We start from the raw sequence: 12,159 nt of genomic DNA, 5'->3' as shown, positions 1-12,159 counted from the left end.
GCTACAGGGTGAAAGTAGGTAATACCATTGTTTCCACACCAATATTATCATTTTTCCCTGTATCTGGGGTTAGGGGAGTTACAAAGGGAAAAGCCCCACCCAACCTCCCACCCATCCCAGATCCCCAGTGGGAGGTGCGCTCCGAGGGTCCTGCTCAAACAGTTTTGCTAGTTCATCAGTTCTGGATTGCTGCCAATCTCGCAGTTACAAACGCAATGAAACCTATTCAGAGTCCACTGGCTGACAGTCTCTTCATGATTGGGATTCTAAGATCAGCAGTTCAGTTGGAGGGATCTCCAAAGAAACTTCATCTGAGATGATTCCAGACCTGATTCTTGCGTGAGTTTGCTAGAGCCATTTTTGCGCTGTCAACTGTCCTGAATGGTGCGGAAGGCAAGAGGGGCCTCTGAAGTTGGTTTCATGCCTTCTATTAACTTGAATGCCATGAGAGGAGGTAGAAAAGGCCCGTGTGGGAACTCTCAGTTTCTGCTGCTGTCCACTGTCAACCTGTCAAGCGGGTGCTAGCCATCAATCTCTGTGCCCATTACAATTAAATCTCTAGTATTAATTTCCAGTAAGTGTGCATACATGCTGGAAGGAATAAAATAGAACAATAACGTGGTGTATGTGTGTTGATTACTTTTGCAGTCAATGATAAACCTCACTCATGCCAACAAAAGTTCACCAAAAATTCTAAGAATGGTTATACTACTTTAATGTAATTAGTGATCCATATTGTAAGAAAACTCTATTACTTTGTTTATAATACTATAAAACCCTCTTGGGTTACCACTTCCACGGGAGGGCACGAAAATCAGGACAGGACTGGGGTGGAATGGGGTGTGGGACAGACTGGACTACTGCTACACATACTGGCAAAACAGGGTAGGGGGCGAGCCTGGTGGGAGTTATCGTGGATTGTTCAAACTAGGCTGCAGCTCCCACTTGTTTATGCGAGGGCTGAGTATGTGTTGGGCAGAACCAGGCTGGACTGCAACACCCATTGGTTCCAGTGGAAGTCGGGGCTGAAATCAGAACTAACCCAACGATCGCAACTACCAGCTGATCGGGGCAATGGACTGTGCCGGGCCCTGTACTTGCTAGTACAAGCAAAAATCTTGTCTGAGAACACCTCAGACAAAGTTTCTTTGGAGATCTCCCCAATTGTAATGCTGGACTCAGAACCCTAACCAAGAAAAGAGAAAAGACAGAACAGGTCAATCATCCATCTCAGCTATATGTTGGCAGCAAAATACGGAGCAAACGGAGACTGTATGATGGACTATGTCAACCAGTGGATTCTTCAAAGACCTCATAGTACTTGGAGTGGCAAGATTGGCAGCGATTCATAACGGTTGAACTATCAAAACCACTTGAGCAAGAACCTCAGAGTATACCCTACATCCGGGACCTAAGGAGGGTGGGAAATTGGGTGGGCCTTCTCTCTTAATACCCCCCTTTAAGGAAACAATATGGAAAAAATAGTCTTCCCCACTTTCCTATTGCCCTTGAACCTTTTTACCCTAATTAACTTTGTAAAGATTATAAAAAATATAATAATAAAAAAAGGAAAAAAAGAAAACTCTATTAATTTGTTTATAATATTATAAAACTAATATTGTTGAAAGAATGAAGACTGGGACAAAGAAAAAAAATAGCTACAGTAATATTACCTGAGGGAAGGGTGTGGTGGTTCACCTAGCTAGTCTTCACCTCCAAGCACCAACATCCCATATGGGTGTTAGTTTGTTTCCCAGATGCTCCACTTCCCATGCTTATGATCTGGGAAAGCAGCAGATAATGGTCCAAAGCCTTGGCAGCTTACTCCTGTGTAGGAGACCTGGTGGAAGCTCCCAGATCCTGGCTACAGATTGGTTTTTAACTCCAGCTGTTGTGGCCATTTGGGGAATGAACAAGTGGATATAAGATCTTTCTCACTAAAAGAAAAAAAAAAAAGAATCTTTCTGTTCTCCTCTCTTCCTTTTGCATCCAACCTGAGCCTCTCCCCAAGAAGTGCAGGCCAGACAACTCTGCTAAACAGCAAAGCTTATTGAGGAGGCAGGTAAACAGACCAGCTGGCTGCAGTCAGCTCTCCTTTCCTTCAGACCTTGAGGTGAAGGTTAGATGGGTTTTTGTGGAAAGAGTTATACAGTTATGGGAACCAGGTGAGTTGGGCAGCAACAGGAGGCTGCCACGGGAACAATGAGTGGACAATAGGTGGGCTATAGCAACCTCAGGAAGCCGCCATGGGGACAATGGGTGGGCTGGAGTCGCCACAGGAGACAGTCATGGGAATAACGGGAAAATAAATCCTGCAATACTGATTCCTGGAACAGAGGGTTGCTAGCAGTGTATGTTACTCCTTGTGATCTGGCTCAAAAAGCAGGACAATGGCAAAGCATTTTGTACAGGAGCAAAAAGAGCAAGTTAGCAAACTTCTGCAGGCCTGAACCAAAGTGACTCCATTTTGTGACCACATTTTATATGCCTTTCCAATAAAAATAAGTAAGTCTTAGGAAAAAAAAAATCACCTAAAGACAACTGCAGTTACCAAGTCTTCTTTTGTAACCCTTCATATTAAAACAAAACAACAAAAACTATTTGTAATCATACTACAGACAGTTTCATATTTTCCCCCACCTAATGTTGTAAAATCTTGCCACATTGCTCTATAAACTATGTAAACATTTGTTATAAAAAATGTTATTGAGTACATATGGCTGATTTGTAGATGTTTACCTTATAGATACCTCAATTTTGCATTCATAAATAATACTGTGATGCTTAGTTTATGAATACACATTCATTGTATTTCAGAGCATCTGTTTCAGAAGGAATTACAGATTTAGGATTACAGATTTGTTAAAAAGATTTATTTATTTTTATTGCTAAGTCTGATATACAGAGAGGAGGAGAGTCAGAGAGGAAGTTCTTTCACCTGATGATTCACTCCCCAAGATAGAGTGCAATGGCTGGTGCTGCACCAATTCAAAGCCAGGAGCCAGGAACTTCCTCCAGGTCTCCCACGTGAGTGCAGGGTCCCAAGGCTTTGGGCTGTCCTTGACTGCTTTCCCAGGTCACAAGCAGGGAGCTGGATGGGAAGTGGAGCTGCTGGAATTAGAACCAGCATTCATATGGGTTCCTGACATGTTCAAGGCAAGGACTTTAGCCCCTAGGCCACCGTGCCAGGCCAAGGATTACAGATTCTAAGACTTATGAACATTTTAAAAAAGGATTATTTATTTGAAAGGCAGAGTTAGAGAGGAATACCTTATATCTGTTGGTTCACTCCCCAAATGGTGTCAACAGTCAGAGCAGGGCTGGTTGAGAGCCAAAAGAACAAGGAGCTTCTTTCGGGTCTCCAATGTAGATGCAGGAACTCAACCACTTTGGACCATCCACTGCTGCTTTCCCAGGCCATTGACAGACAGCTGAATCAGAAGTGGAACCAAGTGAGATGTTAGGACCACAGGCAGGGACTTCACCTGTTATGCTACTACACAGGCCTCATGAACATTTTTTTTTAAAGATTTATTTATTTTTATTGGAAATGCAGACGTCCAGAGAGGAGGAGAGACAGACAGGAAGATCTTCTGTCCAATGACTCACTCCCCAAGTGACTGCAATGGCTGCAGTGGCTGGAGCCAGGAGCTCTTCCAGGTCTCCCATGCAGGGGCAGGGTCCCAAGGCTTCAGGGTGTCCTCGACTGCTTTCCCAGGACACAAGGGAGCTGGATGGGAAGCAGGGCTGCTGGGATTAGAACCAGTGACCATATGGGATCCCAGCACGAGGAAGGTGAGGACCTTAACCACTACACTATCGTGCTAGGCCCGTCATGAACATTCTTAAAGATTGAGTCACAACTCTAAATCATGTTTGAAAGCTTATTAGTTTGCACTCCCATTCACAATGAGTGTACCCTTTTAATCTCACCAGTTTTGAATATTATCTTTTTTCTTAAATATTTATTAATACCACAGCTGCCTGAGATATAATTTCTGGTCTGTGCCATTGCATAGGATTAAGTCATAGCTTTCTAATCAAGTGCATTTGGGTTAGCCACAGCTCTGCCACTTCCTGGCCATATCACAATGAGTACATTATTTAACCTTTTTCTAAAAAGCAAATTAATTAATTAATTAGAATTATACAGTGAGTTGGGGATGGGAGGGGGAGAAAGAGAGATCTTCCATTTGCTGGTTCATTCCTAAATGGCTACTTGGCCAATCCAAAGCCAGGAGCCGGAGCTTTATCTGAGTCTTCCATTTGGATGGCAGGGACCCCAACATCTGGCCCATCTTCTGCTGCTTTTCCCAGGCCATTAGCAGGATGCTGAATTGGAAGTGAAGCAGGCAGGGCTTGAACTGGCACCTCTATGGAATGCTGACGTCAGAGGTAGCAGGCAATGCTGATTATGCTACAGCCATTTTGAAGCTCACTGGTTTAAAAAAGAAAAATCAATGAATCTTGTTTACTACCGATACTAGATTGTTGTAATCATGACAGGAGACAGTAAATTAAAAGTATTGCAGGGGCTAGCATCGTGGCACAGCACTAAAGCCGCAGACTGCAATGCCCTCATCCTGTCCAGGGACTGGTTCAAGCCCTAGCGAATGGTGGCCATCTGGGGCTGAATCAGCTGATGGAAGGTCTCTGTTTCCAACAAACAAATCTTTTTAAAGGAGCTTAGCAGGTGACCAACCTGCCAGGTGACTCCTTCATTTCCAAGAGTGAACGTGCCTGTACATAATTTTGATTAGAGAGCTATTTAGGTATTTACCTAAATCTTCCTTGCCTGCAGCCTGAGAGTAATCTCTTGGTGGTCTGTAAACATCACATAAACCTGTTTGGTTACAAAGCACACACCTGGTTCCCATCCTTGAGGAATTTGCTACTTAAAGATCTTGGAGGTTAACCCCGAGTCCCTGGGGGAGTTTAATTGTCAGCAAGGTCTCAAAAGGGTAAGGGGTGAAAATTCACTCCAGAGGAAGCTTAAGGAGTCAGCTGGAGGGAGGGTTCCTGGAGAAGCCAGCCTCTCGGGCGAAAAACAGTTAAGTACGTCCTTGAGTTTTGTTATTGGAATTCTAAAGTTTGTTCACAAAAGATACACTTAAATAGAACACACCGCAAACAGGGCGAGCCTGGGTGCCTGTTGGTACTCTCAAGGCAAAGTTTGACTTTTGGAATCCCAAGAGAAAACACGCTGAGAGGAGGCAGCGGGGAGTAGGTGATCCACTGATCCACGACCCCGTAGTTAATCTAATCCCAGACAGCAACTGAAGAGGCGGTGGGGAATAAGGGGACACACTGTGATCGCACGACTCTCCCAATCCGGAATAATTTAGAGTTGCCTGCCCTCCTTCCAACAGCGCAAGAATGTCATCCATAACAGCAAAACCATCACACATCCTTGTTGTTTGGATTAAAAACTGTACTTGCGATTGGCGCTATAGCCACGGTGGTTTGGGTGGGTGGGGTTTAAAAAAACCGTCCCTGAAAAAGCTAGTTCCCCCCCCCCCCCGGTTGGTTAAAAACCCAGCAATACAAATTTTAACCGTTCTGCATCGCGGGTAGGCCCGATCTCCTTGTCCCGGTCCAGGACCTTCGAGGCTGACGGCCGAGGGAACTCCTGGAGGCGGCGGGACCGCCCTCAGCGAGTCGGCTGGCACCAGCGGGAGTTTCAAGTTTCCACGCGCGGGGGAGGCGGCGGGCGCGCTCCGTGCTCCCCGGGCTGGGCACTCCGTTCCCCCTCAGCCGCAAGGCTTGGCCCGAGCCCGGCCCTCCCGGGAAGGGGCTCGCCGCCTTCTCTCGGGGTTCCCAGGCCCACACAGCCTGGCCGCTCGGGTGTCTCCGTCCCACCTCACTCCCCGGTGGGGGGAGGACCGCGACCCCCCGACGCCCGAACCCGGAGCCCGAGCCCGGAGCGAGGCTGCTGGCCCGGAGCCTGCGGGCCGGCTGGGGCGGGGCGGGGCGGGGCGGCCGTGAGGAGGCTCGGCGGCGTTGGCGCTCAGGCCGCGGCGCGGGGCCGGGCGGCCGGCAGGGGGAGGCGGGGGGCGCGGGCCGGCCCCGCCTTCCCCCGAGGAGGCGCCGGGCGGCCATATTGCGGAGCTGTCTGCGGTGGTGTTGGTGGTGCTGGTGGCAGCGGCGGCGGCGGCGGCGGCGCCTCCTCTTCGTCTTCCGCGGCCCAGCGCTCGCACCGCTGTCTCCGCTTCTCAGTCGTAGCCGCGCCGCCGGGTGCCGCCGCGCAGTGCCCACTCCGCACGCCGGGCGGCCGGGAGCCGCTGCCTCTCGGAGGGTAAGGCGCCGGTGCTCGCTCGCTCGCTCTCCCCCTTCCCCCACTCCCCCGCCGCTGGGCTCGGCCGGAGACGCTGAGGTGGCGGCGAGAAGTTGCGGGGCCCGAGCTGCCGCCCTGGGCCTTGGGCAAGCTCTTCACCTCCGCGCCCCGCTGGCCGAGGTGTCGCCGTGGGTGAACGGCCGGGGCGCGGCCGAGGCCGCTCCGGGGGCAGGTGGGCACCTCCAGGCCCACCCCGAACGGGTGGTGGGGTCGCTGCCCGAACGTGCCCGCACCGGGCCAAAGTCGAGCCGCATTCGCGGCGTTTCTGGCTCCCGGCGGGGTTTGGAGTAGTGAACCTTCGGCGTCGGGCCTCGTCGGTCTGTTCCCGCCGCCTGGACCTGGGCCCCGGTTCCGGCTGGCCCGGGCCCCGAGGGGAGTTGGAAGCGTGGGCAGAATTTGTGTTTTTGCAGGGAAGGGAAGGGGGCGTTTATTTAGAACTTCGGCCTTCCGTCTGAAAGTAAGGGTGTTGAATTACTAGAGAGCGTGCGTTGCGCCCCAGCGGCGGAGGGGTGTTGCAGTACGGGGTTTGGGGCGCCGGCCGCTCCCGCCGCCCGCACCCGGGAGGCCCGTCCGCCCCGCGGCGCGCTACCTGCTGCTGCCGCCCTGGTCCCCCGCCGCCCTCAACTTTTCTCCCGCTCCGGGCAACGCCGCGTCTGCTCGGTCAGACCCCACCAGACAAGTTAAATTCCCCCCTTCTCCTTCGGAGGGCTCCAGACGCAGTTCCCGGTCGAACTTTGAAAGGGACCAGTACATTATTCTTTCAGACTCAGCAGCGCGCACCAATTCCTGTGTAGATTAAATACTTCCAGTGGGTTCCTCCCCTCCCCCTTCCTTAATGAGATTGAAAACGTGTTAAAACGCAGCTTGGTCATGAATGCGTTGTAGAACACCGTAGATGTTTGGGAAGGAATGTTACTAGCTCGACGTTGTGGCACGGAGACGAGCGTGTAGAAGTCCGAGAGATTAGGGCTTGTTTGATAAAGGAGCACTTTGACAGGAACGTGACCATCTATTGTTGATGGAGCATACATTTTTTTTTTTTAGAACACCAAACATTGTTTTATGATGGACGGCGTTAAGAAGGAACAATTGCCCTGTTCATTTGGCTAGATAAATAATGGCTTAATCTGTTTGCCCAAACTGCATGATTGGATCTGAAGATGGTGCTATTTGGGATCAGTTGTTTTAACTTTGGGATTTCTTTTGCTTTTCTCCGTGTGCTTTACCTTTCAACCGCTTACACCAATTTACTCCAAAATGCGTAACAGTCCTTTTCAGGCTAACGGTGTGTTGGAAAAAGTGCACTTTTATTTCTTTGCTTAAGCGACTTTTTTCCCTTCAAACTACATTCATAAGAACTGACTCTCCATACAGCGGGCTTTTTGGCTTTACCTGCGTGAGGCAGCATTTGAGTATGGCGTTTAAGTATCGTCTGATTCTCCCCCTTGTGGCTCGTGTGTGGTGTGTTCTTCGTCGCTGTGTTTCTGCACATGGAGGAACATGCAGCAGAGTCTCAGAAATATTTTGTAGGATAGGCTTGATTAACTTTGCTGTAGGGGAAATAAATTGAGTCTGTTCCCTTGGAAGCTGTGGCTACTTAACTGTTAATTAGACTGATTCTCTTGCAATGATAAAAAAAAAATTGAGAGCCCATTGGTTTGTCTTCCTCTTGCTAACAGTCTCTTGGAGATAGGGAACAAGTGTGTGTGTTGTGTCACTCTAAAAGCAGGGTTGGATTTTGTTGTGCATTTTTATTTTTGGTAGGCTGTTGAAATGAACATCTCTTTATGTTTTTATTCTACTTTTACTTCCCAACATTTCAATATTTACTACATGTGAGCTAATGTGTTAGTTTGCAGTGCTTGATGTAATAGTCTGATGGTGTTATTTTTAATGTAATGCCTTTTGACCTATGCTATTTAAAAATGGGGGCAAATCTTAGCACGTATTTTCTATATGGAGAAAAAGGTTCTGTTAAGGTTGTGAAGACTGCATTGTGCTGGGGGAGCATGTGTGCGTGGGGCGCACTGCCGTGAAGTCCAGCAGGTACCTGCTTCCTGGCTGGCTTGGCACTCCAGGCTACCAGAGCTGGGAAGCTCTGCCTCACAGGCCCCCTGCAGTGCAGAATGCAGCCAGGCTGGGCTGGCTGTGGACTCCCCTAAGTTACTTCGAATCTCGTGGCTGGTCTTACTGATTGGCCAAAGGCTGTTGGTGGGAGCAGCTTTGGGAGGGGAGGTGTCCTCTAGGTTCCAGCCTGTTTTAAAGAAACCCTACCTTTCCTTGTCACTTAAGTTCTGATGTATTTCTTCATATTCACTGTGAATATGTACTTGAGAATGTATTTTCAAACTATGGAAGTAATAAAGTAAAAAAGTCCAGGAGGTCATGAAGAGAAAAGTCCTCTTTCCCTAGAATCCTCCAGCCCTTTCTTTCCCCAGCCTTGTTAATCATAGGTGATTGCTGTTAGCAGTTCAGTCTGTGTAGAAGATAACATTTAAGCAAGGGTGAACAGAAACTTTGTATTCCTTGTGATTTTTTAAAATTCAGTTTGCTAAAATGAAGTTAAATTGTAACAAACATTGAATGGATATTTATTGCTTGTATTAAACAGGGAACAGATCACATTTCTCACATTTTCATCATTTGAAAGAAGTCACACAGTGGAATTTACTAATTCTCAAAATTGTGTATGTATACATACAGATTTTCTTTTTTCCCTTTTTAGAAGATTTTAATTTTGTTTGAAAAACAGAAAGGAACAGAGTTCCATCAGTCAGCTGGTTCACTTCCTGACTGGTCTGCAGTGGTCAGGGCTGGGCCAGACTGAACCCAGGAGCAAGGTGCTTTTTCTGGGTCTCCCATGAGAGTGCAGAGTCCCAAGTACTTGGGCCATCCTCTGCTCCTTTCCCAGACATATTATCAGGGAGCTGGATTTGAAATGGAGCAGCCAGGATGCTCCTAAGGAAATGCTGTCTGAACCATGATCACCGTATGAAGTTGACTTTTCATTTTCTTTGTAGAGTGTGTAGTATATAAACAACAGTGATAAATGGTGTTCTTTCAAAAAATGATGATTGGGGTAATATGACATGTCCATATGGTAATATTCAGATATGTATATCTTTTATCAGGATTTTTCATATGATTTTACTCTCCCGTTTGTTCCATTTAACTGTGGACTTTAGTGTTGTTCATACAGGTTAGGGATTGTATAGGACTTCCTGGATAGTGATTATGTATAAAAATTCTTGCAAATTCACTAATTTAAGATACTTTTACTTAATAGATGGATACATTTTGTATGGAAGTATATTTTTCTGTTGCAATATAAGTGGCCTTTTAGCCACTTTAGTTCTAAATTATGAATTTTAAATTATAATTTATGTGTAATTAGACTTTTTCCACTAAGTGATCTAGTGATAAGAAAATGCTGGTGACTTTTCTGTGCAGTTTATGTATTTGAAATAAGGGGCAATTTTGGAATCCTTGATGTAAGAAAGATGAGTTCTTTACTGTTGGCCATTAGAGCAGGGGTCAGTACTGTGTTGGCTGGTAGGCCAAGTCCAGCCTGCCTGTCTGTTTTTAGCTGATGGTTTATCAGAAAGCTTACTCACACATTCCCGTGTATTTACATATAATGGCAGTCTATGTGGTTTACAAAACCATAACTAAATTTTTAAAAAATTAATTTATTTTGGAAAGGCTTATTTACATAGAGAGGGATAGATGGAGATATCCTTCATCCGCTGGCTCACTCCTCAAATGTCTAATGGTCAGAGTTGAGCTGAATCAAAGCCAGGAGTCTCTTCTTTGAGCTGAATCAAAGCCAGGAGTCTCTTCTAGGTCTTCAGTGTGGGTGCAGGGTCCCAAGGTCTCCTCTCTTCCCCAGGCCACAAACAGGGAGCTGGATGGGAAAGCAGAGCAGCTGGGACACAAGCTGGCATCCATATAAGATGCTGGTACTCGCAGGTAGATTAGCCTGTTGAACAATTTCTCTGGCACCAAATAAATTAAAAAAAATTTTTTTTGTAAAATTTATTTTTATTTGAAAGGCAGTGTCAGAGGGAAAAAGATTTTTTTTTCATTTGCTGTTTCATACCCCAAATGTGGACAGCAGTAAGGTCTGGGCTAGGAAGTAGCCTGGAGGCTGGGACCCGGTACTTTGGCTGTTAACCCTGCCTTCCCAGATGCACTGGCTGGAACCTGAGTCAGCAGTGGAGGAACTCTGACTCAAGCCGTGCTCTGGTATGGGGAGTGAACATCCTAAACAGTGGCCTAACTGGCTGTGCCACAATACAGGTGTTTTAACATAGAAATATTGTAACATTAATATTTATTCTTTGACTCTTTATAGGAAGTTTGCTAGCCTCTAATTCAGAGAAACCATTCTGCTGAAAGAATATTTTAGATAGTATTAATGAGGTGCCATGTTATTTATTGTTCTGCTAAGCTTATGGAACTTAAAAAATTATGAACTTCCATATCAGTATTATGAACTTCCGTATCAGTAATTGATAAAAATGTTTTCCTGAGTTATAGGCAATTTCTACAGACTTCAGGGCTTTAAAAGTGCCTTTTGAATTTATGAAGTTTGTTAAGCTGAAATGGCTGTAGGTAAATTTGAAATGAGCATCTCCAGTTTTGGGTCCTTACATTATTTAAGGTGGTTTGGTTGCAAATAGCAGATAATTCTCAAACTCAGTTACACAGTAAAAAGATTTAATGTCTTCTCTAATGAAGTCCGAGGGCCCAAGAATAGTTCAGGTATGGCATCAGACACTGCTCTCTGTATGCCTCTGTCCTGTGATCTTCCCCATTAGCTTCATGCTAAAACTGCCTTCCTCTTGTGCCAGCTTAAAAATAAATAAATCTTTCTTTAAAAATTTTAGCAGGTATCAAAAATTTTCACCAGCAGATGGAAGACTTCTCTCTTCTCACTCAAGAAAGTTTGGCTTTCAAGTGAAAATAGATATATCAAGGTCTTGTTGATTCTGGCCTCCACCCAAGATCAGATGCAAGATTGATCTGTTACATGTAGGCATACACAGTTTTTATAAATTTTTTGAGTTTGGGGGCTGATAAAATAGCTCACCTGTCTAGTCCTCCACTTCTAAGCGCCAGCTGTCCCATTATTGCTGTTAGTTTGTGTCCCAGCTGCTCCACTTCCATCCTGCTCCATGCTGTGGCCTGGGAAAAGAGTGGAGGTTGGTCCAAAGGTGCTGCAGTGTTGTGAGAGACCTGGAAGAAGCTCCTGGCTTTGGGTCGGCTCACCTCCAGCTGTTGTGGCCATTTGGGGAGTGAACCAGCAGATGGAAGGCATCTCTCTGTCCTTCCTTCTCTCTTTGTAAAATCTGCCTTTCCCATGAAAATAAATAAATCTTTAAAAATGTGCATTTATGTCATCTTTGTTACAATTTTAGTTAAATTATGAGGTGAAAAAATATTGGTACCTGCTAAAATTCTTTTTTAAAGATTTCTTTATTTAGAAGGCACATTTATAGAAAGCAGAGACAGAGAAAGATCTTCCATCCACTGGTTCACTCTCCAAGTGTTGCTTCATTGGAGCTTAGCTGCCCTGAAGTCAGAAGCCTATTCCAAATCTCCCACGTAGGTGCAGGATTCCAAGGTTTTGGGCCATTCCCTGCTGCTTTCCCAGGCCACTTGCTGGGAGCTGGATGAGAAGTAGAGCAGCCAGGACAGGAAGCAGTGCCCATATGGGATACTGGCACTTGAAGGTGGAGGATTAGCCAATTAGAGCAGGAGTCCAGTTGTATTTGTTAATAATTGTGGGCTAAATCCATCCTGCCAGTTTTGGTAAATAAAGT

At 46.3% G+C, this 12,159-nt stretch overlaps 1 protein-coding gene across 2 annotated transcripts in view; it reads left to right on the top strand.

The window, feature by feature from the left end:
* The first annotated feature begins 6,118 nt into the window (after positions 1-6,118).
* The window catches only part of RDX (radixin), a 76,978-nt gene continuing 70,937 nt past the window's right edge, over positions 6,119-12,159 (top strand). Inside the window, exon 1 of one of the 2 annotated variants that reach the window (XM_040976909.1) lies at positions 6,119-6,295. The gene's annotated coding sequence lies outside the window, so the exon portion shown is untranslated. The remainder of the gene's footprint in view (positions 6,296-12,159) is intronic. The other variant, XM_040976908.1, reaches the window with a different exon arrangement.

Source organism: Ochotona curzoniae, unplaced genomic scaffold (assembly GCF_017591425.1).
Source record: "Ochotona curzoniae isolate NIBS_2020 unplaced genomic scaffold, NIBS_Ocur_1.0 contig_2723, whole genome shotgun sequence".
In the NCBI taxonomy this organism is placed as follows: domain Eukaryota; kingdom Metazoa; phylum Chordata; class Mammalia; order Lagomorpha; family Ochotonidae; genus Ochotona; species Ochotona curzoniae.
This window is presented reverse-complemented; position numbering and strand designations above follow the sequence as displayed.